The sequence below is a fragment of the Pleurodeles waltl genome, chromosome 1_1, assembly GCF_031143425.1.
Source record: "Pleurodeles waltl isolate 20211129_DDA chromosome 1_1, aPleWal1.hap1.20221129, whole genome shotgun sequence".
Classification (NCBI taxonomy): domain Eukaryota; kingdom Metazoa; phylum Chordata; class Amphibia; order Caudata; family Salamandridae; genus Pleurodeles; species Pleurodeles waltl.
In genome coordinates, this window is record NC_090436.1 from 743,993,315 (window position 1) to 744,011,964 (window position 18,650).

Below are 18,650 nucleotides of genomic sequence, written 5' to 3' on the forward strand. Positions count from 1 at the left end.
CTAGAACTGAAGGGTGCTGTTGTACAGACAGTACCTCTCCACAGAGGTTTCAACAGCAACATCTTCTTAGTTCAGAAGTAGGGCATGGGTTTCTGTCCAGTAATCAATCTCGAGTAGGTGGTCTTTGTACTTTTCAATATGAAGGGGATCCAGTTAATCAGGGTCATTCTCAGGCAAGGGGACTGGATGGTGGATTTGAAGGACACATACCTTTCCGATACCAATTTTTCAACCTCATCACTGATTTCTGAAGTTCTACTGGAAGCACGAGACATAAGAGTTCACAGCACTATCCTTTAGCCTGTTATAAGCACTGTTGTGCATTACAAAGGACCTAAGACCAGTACCAGAATTACTCTTTGAAGGAGGCCATCAAATGATGTTCCAAGGACAAGGCAAGTGTTGTGTGCTTCCTAAGATGGCCAATATATCAGAACTATGCTACATAAACCACCTGGGAGGAACCCGTTCACAGTTACTTGCAGAGATGGCCAGGGACTTCAGGTATTTCTTCCTTGAGAACCAGGCGGGGGTGGCAGCAAATTATCTGTTCAAAAGGCATAACAAGACAGCACATTGTCAAACAGGATGCCAGTTCATGAATGTTACACACAGGACTGCTTTAGATACTCATGAATATCTGGGGTCCTTTTCGTAAAGGCTGTTTTGCCTCCAGACTAGGCCACCACCTCCGGAGGTATTTTAGTCAGAGACAGTACCCTAAAGGAACTGACAGGTTTTTTTCAGGTGTGGTCACTGGAACTTAACTTTGCCTTTCCCCCTTAGCCAAGATTGTGAGGATGATTGCTCAAGTGTCAAGAGGTAAACATAATATTTGTCACTTCAATTTGGAGTCACAAGTGTGGTTGCCTGATCTAAGAGAACTTTCCTAGGATTCATCAATCTGTCTCCCCCACCTTCAGAGAACTCTGACAAGTTCACGGTGACAATATCATTCCCTGGCACTGGAAGGCTTACTTAGTCTCTGACATGTAAGATTACAGGGAGCCATGGGTGCTCCTGGGCATTTCTGAACAGGCTCGGGGACTCATCAGAAGGGCTTGAGCTAACAGCACAGCAAAGTGATACAAACTGGCTGGGAGTCAATAGGCATGTTGATGCCTGGACTGAATGTTTTATCCTTAATTTTCACAGAGGGACAGTCTTAAAGGTCAGTTAACACTTTTAAATCAGCCATCTCAGCACATGATGTATACATAGTGTTTCAACCACTGCCGAACATCTGTGTGCAGACTGCTAAAAGAGGTGTAACTGTTGGTACGCCTGGTGCCCAAATATTCTCATCTTTGGGATGTCAGCCAAGTGTTGAATATGGTTCCCTATGGCAACACAATGAAAATTTAACCAGGAAGGAATTATCAGCTATGTTTGTGAAGTTTATTTTTTTAATATTGCGTAAAAGAGACTTGGATGTATGGGCCATAGAACTTACAGGAGGAATATTCACTCCTATTGGAGTCACAGTCTCTTCCAGGAGTTAATCGTGTGCTCATTGTCATTTACCTTCCAATGCTGCATCTTCTCCAGCCAACGAAATGTGTAATGCAACAAGATGGTATAGACACTTCACGATTTGGTGTACATTCAGCTAGTGGTGCTATGGCATTGAAGGTGTTCTCCTCTGGAGCTTGCCTGGAGGTGACTGGTCATTTGCTTTCATTTTCAAACATTTCTACTTCAAGCAGGTGGAAAAAGTGGCTTTGCTGGTAACATGTACCCTTTAAACTAGCATAACACTTGCCTCTGATCCAGATACTAAATATAACATTTCCTAGCTAACGTAAATTAAAGTTTTCAATTCTACTAAAGACACAAACTTTTTGCCTCGCATAAACACATTCTCACTTCCTATCGACAATCCGTCCAAAACATTGAAATATGGTCTTCATGCCACAACCACACAATTTTTACACTTTTAACCATTCTTGCTCTTGTTCTCACTCATTCAAATTATCATCCACCACCTCAGACTTAAGTCATTCCTCCTTGGTAATTGCGCTTTCAAATTCTTTCAAACTATTTCACACAGTAGCAACAATTTTCTCGAACTCAGTCTGAAATTCATCCTCTCTTTAGCATGTATCAGTGACACACTATCAGCCTGCCTTGGATTCCACCCAGATATATAATCCACCCCAAAGCTGAAGTCGTACAATTTGGCTGTCAACCTAGCCAAGCATGCTGAACTTTTCGGGGTTCCACCAGACAGCAACACCTTAATGGAGGGTCTGTGATTCAACTTGAATGTCCCTTTTAGACCCCCCACATACATACTTGCAACCAGGAGGCAGTCAACATTTCTCTCTCAATAATAGAGTAGTTTATTTTATTCAACGTAAAAATGCGGGAAGCAAAGGCTACCACTTGGTCTTTAGCCTCACAAGTCTGCAACAACGCACATCCAATACCATATGCACTGGCACTGATTAATGAGAATGTTTCCTTTCTTACATCAGAAGGGGTCAAGATACCAACCTCACAACCTCTTACTGATTACTCATCCACTCAAAATGCTTCCCGTTTCTCAGAAATACTCTCATTAGCTCAGTTTTCACTGCAAACGTTGGCACATATTGTGAAAAGTACTCCAACAACCCCATGAGTGAGCACACTTAATCTTTGTCATAAGAGGTATGTGAAGACCTGATGGCTCTTGACAAATCAGATTTTGGTCCTCCACCCTCAGCAATGATTGGAAAGCTTAAATATGCAACTTCTGAAGTCAGCTTTTCCCAAGAGGTCTAGAACAACCTTCAGAGTCAGGTGTGTTATTTCACTATCGCCCTAAATACCAATATATTGTCCTGAAAGAAAAATATTGTATTCTGTTTCTGAAATAATTCCTCATCATCTTTTGAAACAAAATTGCAGTAGCGACATGTCCAAACGGAAGCTGAGTAAATTGAAAACCCCCTTAGTGCTTGATGAATGCTGTCAACGCTTTGGAGTCATGGTGCAATGTGATCTTCGCGTAAGCACTTTTCAAATTAGCTTTGAGAAATACGTCGCCTTAATGATAATGTTGTGGTTGAGGCTCATAAAGTCCATACAGATCTTTAAATTACCATTGGTTTCTTGCTGATCACCATAGGGAAAAATCATTCTGCTGCTAAAATGTGCACCTCCTTCCTACCCTCTTTTAACACGTTCAGTTCCTCCTGCATCTTTATGCTTTAATCCTGGGCAACCAGCTGACGTTGGCTGTAAATTGGCAGCCTTGTTCCAAAATAGGCATTTTTCCAAACGTATTTGGGGCTGTACATAGAAATTGTCTAATCATAGCCAGGTTGACTGATTTGGCAAATCTGTTCTCTATCCCCATTTGTTCTTCTGAGTAATCATCAGGAATATTGCGTCTTTATTGGTATTTCTGCTGCTGAAAGATGTTTGAAAATGTGCCTTCATTCTTACAACAATACACTGATTAGAAGGGATTTATTTCTAAGGAACTAAAATTGACACAGTCAAGGGCAGCGAGATAACTAACTCACTCTATCTATTCCTCCCATTCGCCATGCCAGATTGGGCTGTAAAATCATGAAGAGTTCATGTAAGTCAACAGGTGGGTACATGAATTCCAAAGTTGACAGAAGCACCTTAATAGTTGTAGTGATAAAACAAGATGAGAGTGCTGGTTTTTCAGTTATTGTAATGTTATACAACGTAAATGTATACAAGGCAATTTAACCTCCGTAGCTCACTTTAAGGCTCCCAACACCAGGTGGCAGCATAACCCCTGCAACTGGCAGAGTGGGCGTGAGCAGGTGAGTTAATTGATGGTCCTCGGCAGTCGCAGCTAAAAATGCTCACGTTTCCAGCTGTGTTTCTCCACCAAGTTCTGTTCTCAGAGAGGGACTGTGCTGTTTTATTTCCCCTTGCTGCCGATCCCCGCATTCCTCTGAAAGTCTGCCGAGCGATGCCCACTAGCAACATGGGCTATTTATACAAATCTGTTAGTCTGTCTTCAATACTTCCTAAGCCATAGGCATTCTAAACCCTGAACATGTACAGATGTCTAGCATCTCTCTGAGGTTATTTATAATTCGACTGGTACGCATTTTACCCTTTATGGTGCTCCTTGGCTCTTTACAATTTAAATTTAATTCTAAGTCTGTGTTTATATAATATGATAACTCAAACAACAGCAACGCAGCAAAGTTGTGGCGGGAAATTCTCCCACGCCTCATAAGAACTCCATACCAACGACAGTAGTTGTGCTGCATTAGAGTTGTGCAACTTGTTGTCTAAATAAGGTGACCCAACACACAAAGACGTTTTCAAAGGTAGTGGACGTTTATTCAGGGGCAACTGCTACAGATGGATGATCCTATGGCAAGCAAAGACCAGCTGACCAGAAATGAACCCTGCAGTCTGGCTGACCTCACTGTTCCGTTTTAGAAATCGCACTACCACCACTTAAAGCTACAGCATTCAGCAATCCGGGGTCTCAAAGGCAACTATGTTACACATCAAACAGCTGCAGGGTACAACAAGATGGTAAGCACTATTAAATACACAAAGAATGTGGTACAAGTTACCTTTTTACAAGGTAAGTATAGCTATTCTCAAACACGAGGGTGGTCCCAGCATGGGCAGTCCATACATGACCCCCACGTTTTTTTTTTTTTTATTTATTTTTTTACAAAAAAGAAAACAGTGACTGTGATAATATCACAACTCCAATCCATTTAATGCATGTTTTTGACTCAGCGCAAGAGAATACGAATTTGGAAAAATGTATAACGTTCCAATCACATCAAATAGTTTAACAATGTATCTTTGTCATTAGACAGTTGTTACATGGTGGTACAAGAAAGAAAAATGCCCGATACATTTCGAGCCCTTCAGGTCTTATGTCGGGGGAATGAGTGAAAATATTTCACAACATATCAAATTACAACACACAGGGGCGACAAACGAAGCTAATAATATACAAATGCATGTGGACCCTACAAACAGAAGTGCCTTAAATCTATAGTTAGTTACAAACAACCTAGAGGTTTATAAACATTGCTCCCAGGTGCTAGTAAACAAACCGGTAACAAAATTGTATTGTTTCAAAACTGATCACAACTGACCAAATACATTGATTAAATCACATAAACCAAGAGAGAAAAAATAGTTTAACATATGCTGCAACTGATCTATCCTGACCATTGTTAAAAAAAAAAGTGCACACATTGCAGTAAGCCAAACAGCCAGCCGAAGTATCAACACCTAGTAGATGATTCAATATACAGTTTACACCAGTGCCGGTGATCTGTGACTGCTGTAGTGAACCAATGGTTTGCTCACTGCGGTGGAAAGGAATTCAGGAAAACGGAGGACTCAAGACACCACTTCCTACCTTCGACCCATACGTAATAGGTCGTAACTCAATCTGTATTCAAACATCCGGTAATAGCCATTTGAGACCCATTTTTAGGGTCGAGCCTGTGTTGCATGCGCTCGCGCATGAGTTTCGCAGCGAGACTCTTTTGTATTTAGAAAAGGGCTCGGAGCTCTGTCAACTTCACGTCAGTGTTTTTTATTGGTTGGTGAGCTTCCCTAATAAAATCTGCTTGGTTTCATTAGTCGAAGGCACGCATGTGTCATGCCTTTTCCGGTGGCTAGCCCTCCCCCAGCGCAGCAACGAAGTACAGAAAACATGCGAGGCTCGCTGTTTTCCATCGGGCTCATGGACTTTTTTTCTCTAATTTACGAGCCTGATCTCGCTTGGCAGAAGTCGAGCGTTTTACATACTTGATTTCACTTTTTCGGGTTATGGACATAAATGCACTTTTGCCCGATAGGTGAAAAGTCGGGTTAGAAGTTTACAACGCGATCAGCTCTAACATGAGCAAACGCGAGACCCGATGCATTGTAAATGCTTGTTAAAATGAGCGAGTAAATCATGGGTCACAAGTAAAGAAAAGTATCCACCATCTTGAAAAAGAAGGTAAATCAATAAAGGTATATATACCAATATAATGAGTGTAGAAACTACCGAAGAAAACAGCACCTCAATATTTAAAAAATCATTCTCTATTATTTATAATGGTGAAATAAACAAGCGATTATCCCAAACATCAGAAACATAAAGTAATAGCATAATCGTATGCGGAACAACATAATAGGGCCCTAAAATGGATATAAAAGGTGTTTCAATGATCACTGCCTTAAGAAATAAAGTGTACAAAGGACAGGCCTCTGCAAAGGAAAACAATAAGAGATGTACAGGGCCAAAGACGAAGTAATCAATAAATTGTCCATTACTGCAACAAAAGTGCTGTATAGTGTGCTTTGTGTATTAAACACTCAAGAACATGGTGCACAAAAAGTCTCATGCACTTGTTAGCAAAATCAAAGCGGAAAATGCAATATAAAGAAAACTATACAGTATGCATAATCATAGCGATACAAAATGTTATCAACAAAATTACAAATATCGGGTAGTTCCTAAACTGTCATTCACACCCATTGGCTGCAGAGGGTTTAATAGTTTCATCAGAACAATTTCTCTCTGTAAGAGCTGCTTGCTGTTGTCAACCTATGGGGATGGTGCCACTATTTTTAAAACGTGGAATTTCAGTAGACTGATGTGTTTATAGTCATGCCAGTGAGTGGGCACACTCTATTGCCTGTTATGGTTTCAAAGATTGCTTTTGAATCCTGTAATCCACATTTATATTTTTATTTCTGTTTTTCCTTCATATAGTGGGCCACACTGGCATTTTAACAAGTAAATACAATTCCTGCAGCCATAAGTTGTTGAGTGTTTTAAAGGTATCTTGAAGCATTTAGGTGAGTGTGTTACATTGGTCCTAGTAACACTATTGTTACAGTGTATGGAACTGTTGCATGTGGTAGTTACACACAATTCAGTAAATTATTTTTTACCTCTATATTGGAGAGAATCTCTTTCATACTTATGAACTGTTAGTAGGCAAACAAAGGTTTATCATTAAATACATCTCCAAAGCTCTTTTCCGATTAAAGTATTTCCCACTGTCCCCTGATGATTCTCTTGACAGTAGAACTTGAAGTAGACAAAAAGGTGAATCTAGTTTTAGCATCGTATACAGATTTTTTTCAATAGAACACTTCTACTGATTTTACTAGTTTGTTATATTAATTTGGATATTATGGTTACTGGATATTGCCGGCTCGGCAGCTTCTGTTGTATTCTTCCTGGATATCAACATACTGGTCTATGTCAGATGCAATTCTATTCAGGCAAATTAATAGAGTAGGGAAGGTGCATTTTAAAAGATTCAGGGTGAAAACTGAGATGATGTAATCCCATTCTTTCTGTATGTTGTTTTTCCAAAGTCAAAGGTTTTGACTATAGAATATTTTATGGTGACCAGCACATCTAGGAAAGCAACTTATAAACTCTCAACATGATTTGTAAATTTGAGGGTTCGATGTTTGGTATTAAGATAAAAGATGTTCTCCTCCAATGTGTTCAAAGGGCCACTTCACAAAAAAGAAGGGATAATATATTATGTGCTGGAGAACCTGTGTCTGATATAATCCAACAGGGAACACTATTAATAATATTTAAACTGTAGTATAACTTTTTGATTATATACATATAACCATAAAAGTTCATTAAATCGGATTTAGAAAAAAAAACATAACAATGGCATTGAACAGCAGATTTTTTTAAAAAAAAGAGAGCTGCAAAACACACATCATCCCCTTCACTTGTAAAAATAAAATAATAAAAATAAAAAAAATGCGGGTAGACATTGCATACATCCATATAATTTCAAAAGAAATAAGAAACACGTACAATAAATATGATAAAAATCTACAAAATGCAAAAGTGTCAGCTCCCATTGGCCATCACAAGTTCTTTCTATCTGCACACCTGGTATTTAAAAACATTTTTTTCTGGGCAATTTATCAGACCTTCTGATGTTGGAAGGCTCAAAACAATAGGCTAAACAGTCCTAACAATATATGACATATAAAAGCCACGGTATACTAAGGGCCTCACTACAGTTTAAGCAGTCACCAATGACCAGACTATTGAAACTTGCATGAGGGTTTGACCAAACTGAAAACCAAAGTAAAAGAGGAGCCACTTAAAATCTATTTTTTTCCATCTATAGAAAGGGTTCACAAAGCAGAATGCACAGACCACAGGCCTTCAACCTGATTTATTGAAGTTGGTCTCCAAATTAGGCTCTGTCATAAAATTAAAAAAAGCTCTGACCAACCACTCCAGGATCTTTGGGGTGCACGCTAATTAATCTGCTTCATCCATTGCCGCATATTGAAAGGTGAGAATCTGTGGTATTTAATATGGGGCACATCCAACCCACATCCTGACTGGTGTTTATTCAGGTTATCATTATGTAGGAGAAAGAATAGGCGCAAAAATGTCTCCCTGGCATACTTCTCGCACAACTCTGAAAGGGTCCAAATTGTATTCCGGCTTCTAAGTACAAATGTGAATCGCCAGGAAAGTGCACCACTGTGTCATCCAATCCCTGCTCTAATAGAATCTCACAGAGTTTTGAGCTTTGAACTCAATCCTAGACAGTCCCCATGAAGGCCAAGCACATGAGGCAGTACTGCACTCTAACATTTACCCAAAATTAAGTGAAGATTCAAGCTTTGCTCCACAGTACCCACCCTACTGATAATCATAATAAACTGTGCTTACTTCAACCTGCCAACTATTACTGGAATACGTATTGAACCAATGTCACTAGAGCCAGTGTATTCCAGTCCTGGTGCTCCGTTCACAAATCTCTATTCTCATGTGTGTTGGTTCGAATGATTTAAATGAAACTAAAATAAACCTGTACAATAATCCCAGATTATAACAGGTAGTTAGAAAACATGAGACAAAGTCCACAAGGCTATGGAGTGTCTGATAAAAGCAGACACAACAGTCTCTGCATTCTACCGTCTCGCACGGAACCCTGTAATTCACACAGAAACACCAATGCCTGCCTTGACTGACCTGAAACAATCTCATATAAACAGAACAACCTGACATGGAATTCCATTGTGTACTCAAAAAAGACTGTTCGGATGCCAATGGGCTGGGAACAACACCTGCAATCATAACAGTCTGCTTATGTCAGCGATATAGTAATGTTTGTTTTTGTGTATTAAGTCATACTTTTAGTTACATAGGTCACACATCACGTAGAGGTTCTTAGTTTTTTTTTTTTTTCTTATGCCACACAGGTTTAGTACACCTTCAGTTTATATCCAATTTAAAAGCACTGCTCCCATTAAAGCACTACTGGCTTCCCCCATGCACTTGCTCTGTATGACCACTTGCTTCAGCATTCCTTGACCTGAACACTTCTCTGGTTCTCAACCACTTCATTCATCGCCCCATATACATTACACCCCAACACTCTTCTCATCCTTGCAAGCACTGCTTTAAGTTGTCAGGTACTGTCAAGTAATGTTGGTTTGTGTATTTCTTTAATTTAAAAAGGGAAGCGCCAGCACTTCTTAGCAAGGATTCTATACTTTTAACAGATGGTACATGCATTTCTCAATAGGAAACAGGTATCCTGGGATAGGAACTACTGTCACTTCTATATTTTCATTCCAGCATCCAACCAAGTCCCTTTGCTTTCTCAGAGAAGAGAACAGCACTACGAGGAAACACTACTGGCAGCAATGCAGAATGTAAGCATAATGTCATCAAGGGCTACTTTTCTGGCCTTCTGAAAGGTCAGTACCCATTATGGTGCATGTCTGTTCATATAAATCCCCTGGTCACAAGACATTACATGTCACTAAAAATTGTAAGGTCATGAAGCAGCCATGAAGCAAAGTTACATACTTGTCAAGTCCTTGGTAATCTAACGGCCAAACCGCCCCCCCCTCACAGAGGTCAGAGAGGATTCTTACTGTTCCAGACTTGTTATTCTTTGTAGCAATGGGACTCGATTTGTAGACTCATGTGGCACACAGTGAATAGCATCACACCAGAAATAAGCACCGAACACCTCTGTGGCTTTTGTTAGCAACGGTTTGCCTGCAGTCACCAGAACAAACCTGGTTAGATCGCTCGGCTGGCTCACTTTTTTCATGGATTCATCTGTGTCAACCTGAACGGCTGAGTTTTAAATTCTAATGACGAAACCCAATACTATCATGTATGTAAAGGGTAATGAAAAAACCTGTTCAAAAGCATTAAAGACACTTCAGGTTGTGCGTAAATCTAAACACTAGAAATTAAGTGACATCTTTGATCTTAGATTTCCGAGGATCACTGTAATATATGTGCCAAGGTTTATAAATCATCTACAGAGAGGTTTGCAGAGAATAATTTGAGGACTTTAATTGTTCCACTAACTTGTATTCGAGAACAGAAAGTTTTAGATAGAAGACATGACAATATTTAAAAAAATCATATATATATATAAAATCAGGATCCTCCTACCTAAATCTTGAATGCAGGTATGCAGAATATCAGTATCCTGGAGAAATTTTACAGGTAGCGGATGCTTATTTGTGAGGTAGTTTTCCTCACTTATTTAAACTACTGATATCACAATTTTTCTTGGAGTAATACTATAGTCTGACCTCAGGTCCCTGGCATGATGTCACAGTCTGCCATACTTGTCGAATGATATTGCAGTGTGGAAAAAATGTTCTTCAGCCAGACGTCACAGATAGATCCTTCTTTGCAGAGTGCACTATTTCAGACCGTGTACAAAGGAATCCCTGTAGTATACGTCATTTTAAAGTTGGCTCTAAATCAGGGGTCTGTAGTGAGTAGCTCAGGAGCTGCTAGTAGTTCAACAATGCACTGAAAGTAGATCCCTTAAGTTCAGCCCAACATAGTATGTAATGTACAGGGTCTAGCTATTTTGAAGATAGCAGTGCTATACATCTCCATATGCATTTAGTCACTCCCAGTCAAACCAATAGCAGGACCACACACTTACACGTACTGCGACAGTCTGTGGTACCTGAAACATGAGCACTTGACTCGTCTCTCAATTTAGCAAAGTCTGATGGAGATTGTCCCCTTTGAGTCCCACTCTATTCATCCTTTGGTGCCTGTAAAAACTGAGCCAGGGAAAAAAGGCGCTAGACACACCCAGAATGTAGTTTTTAAAGTGTGGGACTACCAAAGACAGAGTGGGAGTATGTGATACCACTGCTTTAGCAGCCCCGTAGCCAAGGAGAGCAGAGGCTGGATTGAAAGTGGAGACATGTAAAGGACTTGTTTGGTTCAGGCAGTGGGAGTGGTACATGAATGTATACATGGTTATTTGTTTAACTATCTGTGCAAATGTAAGCAGATGTGCACCATTATGTATATGTTAAGTATCAGTAAGTGGATGTTGTTGTGTCCCTCTTTGCAAGGCATTATCTCAACCTAAAAGGCATTCCTGGTGCCAGGGAACACCAAAAGTACACTGTGCCCCCAATATAACAGGTTAATCTCTAGTACAATAATGAATATTCCTGACAATGTTGGTATTGGCATAATAATTCTAAAACTTGACATATGTTGAGCATTCATGGATTAATTATGGCATAATGGCAGTGATCCTTGCTAGTATGCATGGCCTAGGTGTGGCCATCTATCACAAGATTGTGGGCGTTCCAGAAATAATAATGCCCATGACGTGGTGGTTCTCAGCATTAAGCTGGGTAGCCATGGCATCATAAAGATGGCATCCTGGGCATGTATGTATGTATGTATAGAAAATGTATGGAGAGTACTAAACCAAAAGGCGTCAAACAGCTAACGGAATTCGGATAGAGACAGAAGCACTTCCTAAGCAAAATGGAGACAGAAAAAACAAGTCTTCAATTGTTTTTAGAAAACGCCTGAGGAAGCAATTTCTGCGGTATGGGGTGGCAGACTTTTCCAAACCCCTGCGGCCACCACCGTAAATGCTCTGCCTCCCCAGCTGGTCTTGTGAAATCTGGGAACTGGCTCTAGTTTCCGGGACGTGGACCTAAGTGTCCTACCCAGACAATACCAGTGAAATAGAGAATTCATCTGGTTAGAGCTTTTTTTATGTAGGGCCAAGAAGATCAGGCAAAAGGCTTTAAAGACAATCCTCTTTTTACCTTAAAGCCAGTGACGTGAAACAAAACCTTCACTGACGATACATGTTGTAGAATGTTTAGAAAACAGGCGGGCACCGCAATCTGAACAACCTGAAGTTTGTTGATGTAGGACTTGTTTATATTGAGATAAAGGGAATTACTACAGTCCAAGTTTGACGTAATCAGTGCTATAGTGAACGTCTGGTGCAGATTCTCTGGGATGAATGGGAAAACCTTCCTCAAAACGTGGCACATTCTTCTGTGACTTACTTCATTGTGGAGGCATTTTATATTGATAAAGATTTTACAGAAATTACTGTTAATAACCCTGTCTTATGTGTTGCAGTGGCAGGTGCCCTACTATAATGCTGAGTTTAAAATGTAAAAGTACATATAGGTAAATTTCTTAAGAACATTTGTAACTCCTCATCAATTGACCTTGAAGGTATACGAATCTTCTAGGCAAGTACATGTAGAGATAAGAATAGTAAATATGTATGTACCTATACATATATGTACTTTCATGATAATGTATAAGTCAATAATCTGGATAGGATATTTTGATATCACAATATTTTGACAGTCAACTGTGTGAGATAGTGCTGGGTGGTTACTATTAGTAATCCTGAAAGGTGTGGTCACTATTGTGATTGTATCTGATACAGTCACTACTAAAGCAATGATCAGAGTTACTGATCAGAAGAAGCTCATTATAGAAAAGGTAGGAAACTCCTGTGCCAAACTATATCCAGTTCGGACATTTTTGTGTTAGTTCATTTTAAAGTGTACCAACATTTCTACTACAGGATAAAATACTAATACCTCTGCAACCAGCTGAAGGTGTTTACCATGCTGCATTAATATCACCCTCATTGCCTCAAAAAGATCACAGCTATGCAGTTAAGAGTGAACCCACTAGCATGCACAGAGGTGTGGAATTCCTATAGCCCAATGCCCAGAAGATATTGTTCAGGGTCAAGGACAACAAGTTTTCATATTTAGCTTGTCCTTGGGATAAGTAGGACTAACCCCTTGCAGCACAAACTCCTTGGCTGCCAGCTTAAAGGGAAAGGAACTGTCCGTGGTTGAGGTAAGATTTATGTCTGTGTGTTAATGCTGTTTGGACTTGTATTTATGGTTCATTAATGCAAAGTCTTCCTTATTAGGGTGAGTGCTTTAAATAAATGTGGCAAACTCTGACTGCATAACTGACAGTGGTTCCGGTAAAAAAATATGTACAGGTTTCAAAAGTGTATATGGGGCTAAGTATGATGCTCCCAGAATGCTCTATGATCAGATACAAATGTCTGCAGAAGCTTGTAATCAAGATTGATTTTTTTTATTTTTTTTTATGAAATGTTCAGAAAAAGAATGTAACTAGGAAAAAAAACATATTGTTAAATTACTGCCAAATTTTAGGTACCAATTTCTTGAAACATCATTTAGTAAAACATGTTGATGCATGCTAGTATTTTCAAACAAATATTCATAATGGAAAACCAGTGTAACCAGTTCCAACAAGATTATGAAAAACATGAAAATAAACAAATTGGCAAAGCCAACCAATGCAACATTGGTGGTCAGTCCTTTGGTTTTGTCAATGCGTGTCTTGTTTCGACATGGCTTTTGTAAAACTTTGTTGTGGGAGCTGCCAGGGCCTCGCCATTGTAACAAGCATTGGCAAAAGCTGAATTTCTTTTTGCTTTTTCTCAAAAATCACACATTGCCACATTAGTTCCAGGCAGTGAACAAAACTACTTTGTGTGCCAATATGCTCTTTGTGAGAGAGCAGAATAATAGCTATCCTTCACAGTAAAGCCAGACAATAGATGAGAGAGAGAGAAATAGAATTTTAATAAAAACAAAAGGTCTTGGTTAACACCAGACCTAATTAGGGGCCCAATTTTCAAAGAAAGTCACAAAAGTGCACCCCAGTATACGCCTTTGCATTAGTGCAGAATTATGGCTTTCGAGAATTTACAAAAGATTGGGAAATCATACTTCTAGAACATATTTCTGAACTGTATTTTAGCATGAGCAAATGTGCTTGCGTAGATTTGCGCATGCAAAAATCTATTGAACGTTTACAAGTTAATTCCCCCCCCCCCCAACCACTTTTTTCACAACCCTGGAAGAACCATTTCTGCCCTTGTCAGGAGTAAATGTCCAGCCTTTCTCACTATGGGAAAAGATTAGAGAAAAGCTGGACAGAATCCTTAAAACATGCCAGTTAATAGCTTTGCACAGACTCTAAGGGCATTCCAACCCTGGAACTATTGCTTACTGCTTCCTCTATCCCCAGTATGTACATCTGCAGAAAGGTGGCAAAATAAGGAAACTACTAGTATTCAAGCTCTACTATAGTATTAGCCCTGGCATAATCAGAGGCTATCATCAGAGATCTTATATAGTGAGACTGCTGCCAATACCTGTCGCCACAATACATGGCATCAAAGGGACAAGTCGATTTTTTTACAGGGTAAGTAGATTTATGAACCAGCCTGTCCCATAGACATGAAGATATCTGATTAAATTCCACACCCCTGATGCAAACCCAGAGGACACTGATAACTTAAAGTTGCATCTCCACTGGTCAAAGTATAATCTGTTACCAAGTAGAATACTTAGCTCTGTCTTACCATTAGTCATTAGGCAATGGCGTTCTTATATTTGGGGAGAACAGATAAGACCAATTAGTCCTCTCTGCCTTACATTACATACTCACCTCACAGTATGTGACAGCAGTGATGCTGCTACCACTGACGTGTGTTCACAAGGTGAGGACTGGGGGAGGCGTTGCAGTATTGTATAGAAAGGCTTTTCACAGCAGATTCCCAAAATACTGTTTTCATCTTCCAAGTGTCTAACTTTAAAACTCCTCTCACTGCAAAATTCCTTTATAACACTAGGGGGTCATTAGGAGTTTGGCAGACGGAAAAGGCCGTCAGCCAAACTCCTGCGGTCAGGTTACCGTGCCAGTGTGGTCCCCTTCATGCGGGCCCCATTAAGAGTTTCCCACTGGGTCAGCAGGCAGAAACAGTGTTTCCACCCGCTGGCCCAGCTGCAAACGGCCTACAACATCGACGCCGGCTCATAATAGAGCTGGCGGCAATGCTGTAGTGTGTAGGGTGCACCGGCACCTGTTGAGATTTTGAAATTCACGACAGGGCTGGCCACGGGGGACACTTCACTGCCCATGCCAAGTGCAAGAACAGTTCAGAGGCACCCCTGGGCCACCCCACCTCTGTCAGCCTCTACATGGCGGGGCTACCACCATGTAATCACCAGAGGAGAAGGGACTCGTAATCCCCAGGGCAGCGCTGCCCTGGCGGATTAGGACCGCCAGTGAAGGAGAACTGGCAGTCCGACCAAGGCGCAACCGCCACAGTCGTAATGTGGCTATCGGACCGCCACATTGACGGCGGTCCAACAGCCACTGCAGCCCGGGTGGTCTTCGTAATGAGGCCCTAAATGTCAGCTATCCTACTTCTTGTGACAAGGGCACTTTTATCTAGAAATGCATGAACTCATGAAGAACCATTCAGTTACTTGTGACAGTTATATCTCTATTGAACATTTTACAGTTTTCTGAAGCAAGCCCGGTGAAATTGGAGTCCATGTCTTTTACTCATTCATTTTCGAAAATGACATAGTCCAACACAGCCCTAAACCCACTAACAACATAGCCTCCACTCTGGACATTAATATATCTAATAAGGACCTGCACAATGCAGAAGACCCCACACCAGTGGATTGGTCAGACCACCATCTTATCACTTTCTCTCTGCTCTTCTCACACTTAATAACCAGCGTTCAACTGAAAAAGGAGGCAGTTTGGTTTAGAATACCAAAAATATGAAGCTACACTATTTTGTTACAAGAGCACAGAAATTACTTCATCTGGTCAACCCTACTACCAAAATCCACTGTCTAATATGTTGGGTGTCTCTCAAATCTGCTCAATGAGCTAGTACCACTCAAGAAAAAAAAAAAAAAAAAAAAGACCAAAACCATTGATTCTCTGATTCGATAAGAATTTATATGAGGAAAGAAATCTCTGCAATTGCTGGCTAAGAAATGAAAGTATCCCAAATGTCAGGGCACCCTATAACGCACAGAACAAGGGTAATACAATTAAAACAAGCATTTGCAATGCACTGGGTCTCATGTTTGCTCGAGTTAAAGCTATTAGCATTGTAAAGTCCTAACTGGACTTATCTTGCCACATAAACTGAAAAGTAAAACAGTTTCACGTAAGCGAGCTGAAGGCCGCCATGAGTTCAAAGCAAACACACAAAAGGAAACAGAAGTTTGCTCGCAGTGAAACGTATAAGCAAAAGTGCAATTATCAATATAACCAACAAAAGTGCAAATATCCATGCAACAGCGTCGATGTCATGCAAAGCGCTCTACTACTGCCCAGCAAAATTGTGCGGCTTAAAAGAAAAAGTAGTGCAGAAACCATACAGAAAACATGGAGCCTCGTACGTTTCAGTAGTTGGACGGTGAGCTCGAGGCGGGCTAAACACGGGAAAAGGCATGACGTATGCCTGACTTTCACTAATTAAATAAAGCTAATTTTAAAGGGCAGGCCCACAAACCAACCAAACTGATGGGCTTGACACAAGGGCTTGGTTAAAAGTCCAAAGAGAGATTACACCAAGGACAGAGCGCTTTGCGCTCAACCCTAACAAAAACGTGTTCTGCGAGTAAGAAGCATCAAGTGGAACAATTTTTTAGGTTATGGGAAACAGAGACAAATCGTCAGAAAAACACCATCATAAATATGGGAAAAGAAACGAATCACAAATAAAATGTTATAGATACTTATATATAGTGTATTTGAACCCAGCATTATTCTATGTAAACAAAAACTGATCTGTCCGAGTAATACAGTGAGTCAAAACAAAGTGAATAAAGTCAAAAAGCAAACATGAATATATACAACATGCACAAAGACAAAGGAAAAAGGAAAAGCCAGAAAGCAGGAACTTGATATGAATTAATCAATCAAATGTCCACTTATAAAATTCAAGGACTGCCCCCATGAGAGTTGAAGTTTCGAACAGTCACAGCTTCGGTGCGGTGCTGGGGGGTGGGGGATTAAATAAAGTAAAAAATTTTTTTTAACTCTTACCTACATTCCTGTGCTGCTCCTCTGCCTCCTCCCGTCTCGCTGCACGCAGGACCAGGCTCCCAGCCTTTCCTGCGCCAACCCGGACGCTGCTTAGAGCAGCATTAGGATCGGCTGGGAGCGCCCAGACAGGGTGCTCAGAGACAGACTGGAAGCCTGTGCAAGCTCTCTCCAGCCCAGCACGGAGAGACGCTCCCCCGTCCCTGGTTTCGACCCCTAAAGGAATGAATAGTCCGGGGTCTTCATCAGGACAAACAATGCAGCTGGAATGCACTGGACCAGAACAAAACATGATCACAATAATACAGATCCTTCAAGTAATGGATAAATATACAGTATATCATGTATCGCCAAGAGGGACTGCGGAATGGCCACCACACGCTAAGAACGCTGTAAGACGGCTGGCACCTCTTACAGCCCAGCTTTAGAATGCAGTAATTGGTTCAAGCATATTACGATGAAGTAGTAAAGCTGAAATTAGATGGCATGTGTCTTTTTGCATGGCAAAATTTACCCACTGGATCATGTCATTTGTCAAGGCTAAGTTTTAGGGCATGCTTAAAACGATTTAAATCCATTCGGATATGAGAATCATTCATTTTCTAAACCTGTTTATCAAAAGTTGCAAATGCGAGCAAGTATTGCTTCCTACATTAATTGGAAAAGGGATAAAACTCAGATACGGTATGAACAGCAAACACACTTGATAAATTCAATTTCCTTCTGAGTTATAGATTTTACGATGACCTGATTTGAGGGAGGAGATGATACCACAAAAATGTGTAACACGATTCACAGTTCCCACAATCATCAATAAACGTTTTCCGAAATTTGCGCACACAGTTGGCCACCTTTATGTACGGTGTCTTGTACTTCTGCTTGCCCTTAACAGTGTATGCTATTTGTTTAACTTCGTACTTGATCACATCTTGTCACCGTATTTTTTTATTGCTGGTGTAATTGATTAATATGCAACATGTTACAGTCATTTATAGCATCCTGACATCTTCGAGTAATGTCCGCGCTATTCAAAGCTGCATAAATAAATTCACATCTCAATATAAACAATCTTACCAAGATTTGGGTGCAGTGCACCGTTATAAAGGGGTGCCAAATACCTTATCCCGACCCCTCTCCAGCGACAAAACAATCTGACCCAACCGCTTTACGCCTGGAAATGAGCACTTCCGGTGCTGTAGCTTCTGAGGAGTTTAGATTCAGAGATGAAAAGTGGACAAGTATCACAGGGTGCCCCACCTATGCAACCGTTTTGCTACGCCATTCCAGAGATATACTGCAGATTAGACTTACGATAAAGAACGTGGACAAGTGAAATGAAAATATAATCTTTAAAGAAGACCCGTAAATAACTTACCTGCGTGCCCGTCGAAAGAAGCTATAAAGTCGCTAGATCTTCAGTGCTCTGCAGAACGTGAAATACATATTTGAATTACTGAGTGTG

The 18,650-nt window shown here is 40.5% G+C and overlaps 1 protein-coding gene across 4 annotated transcripts in view; it reads right to left on the reverse strand.

Annotated features, from left to right (window-relative positions):
• The window catches only part of LOC138287177 (uncharacterized), a 228,397-nt gene extending 209,988 nt beyond the window's left edge, over positions 1-18,409 (reverse strand). Inside the window, exons 1-2 of one of the 4 annotated variants that reach the window (XM_069227545.1) lie at positions 18,263-18,366; positions 17,192-17,404 (exon numbers count right to left, since the gene is read on the reverse strand). The gene's annotated coding sequence lies outside the window, so the exon portion shown is untranslated. Of the gene's footprint in view, positions 1-17,191; positions 17,405-18,262 lie in introns of those variants that run through there. The other 3 variants (XM_069227542.1, XM_069227540.1, XM_069227538.1) reach the window with 3 other exon arrangements.
• Between the last annotated feature and the right edge of the window lie 241 nt (positions 18,410-18,650).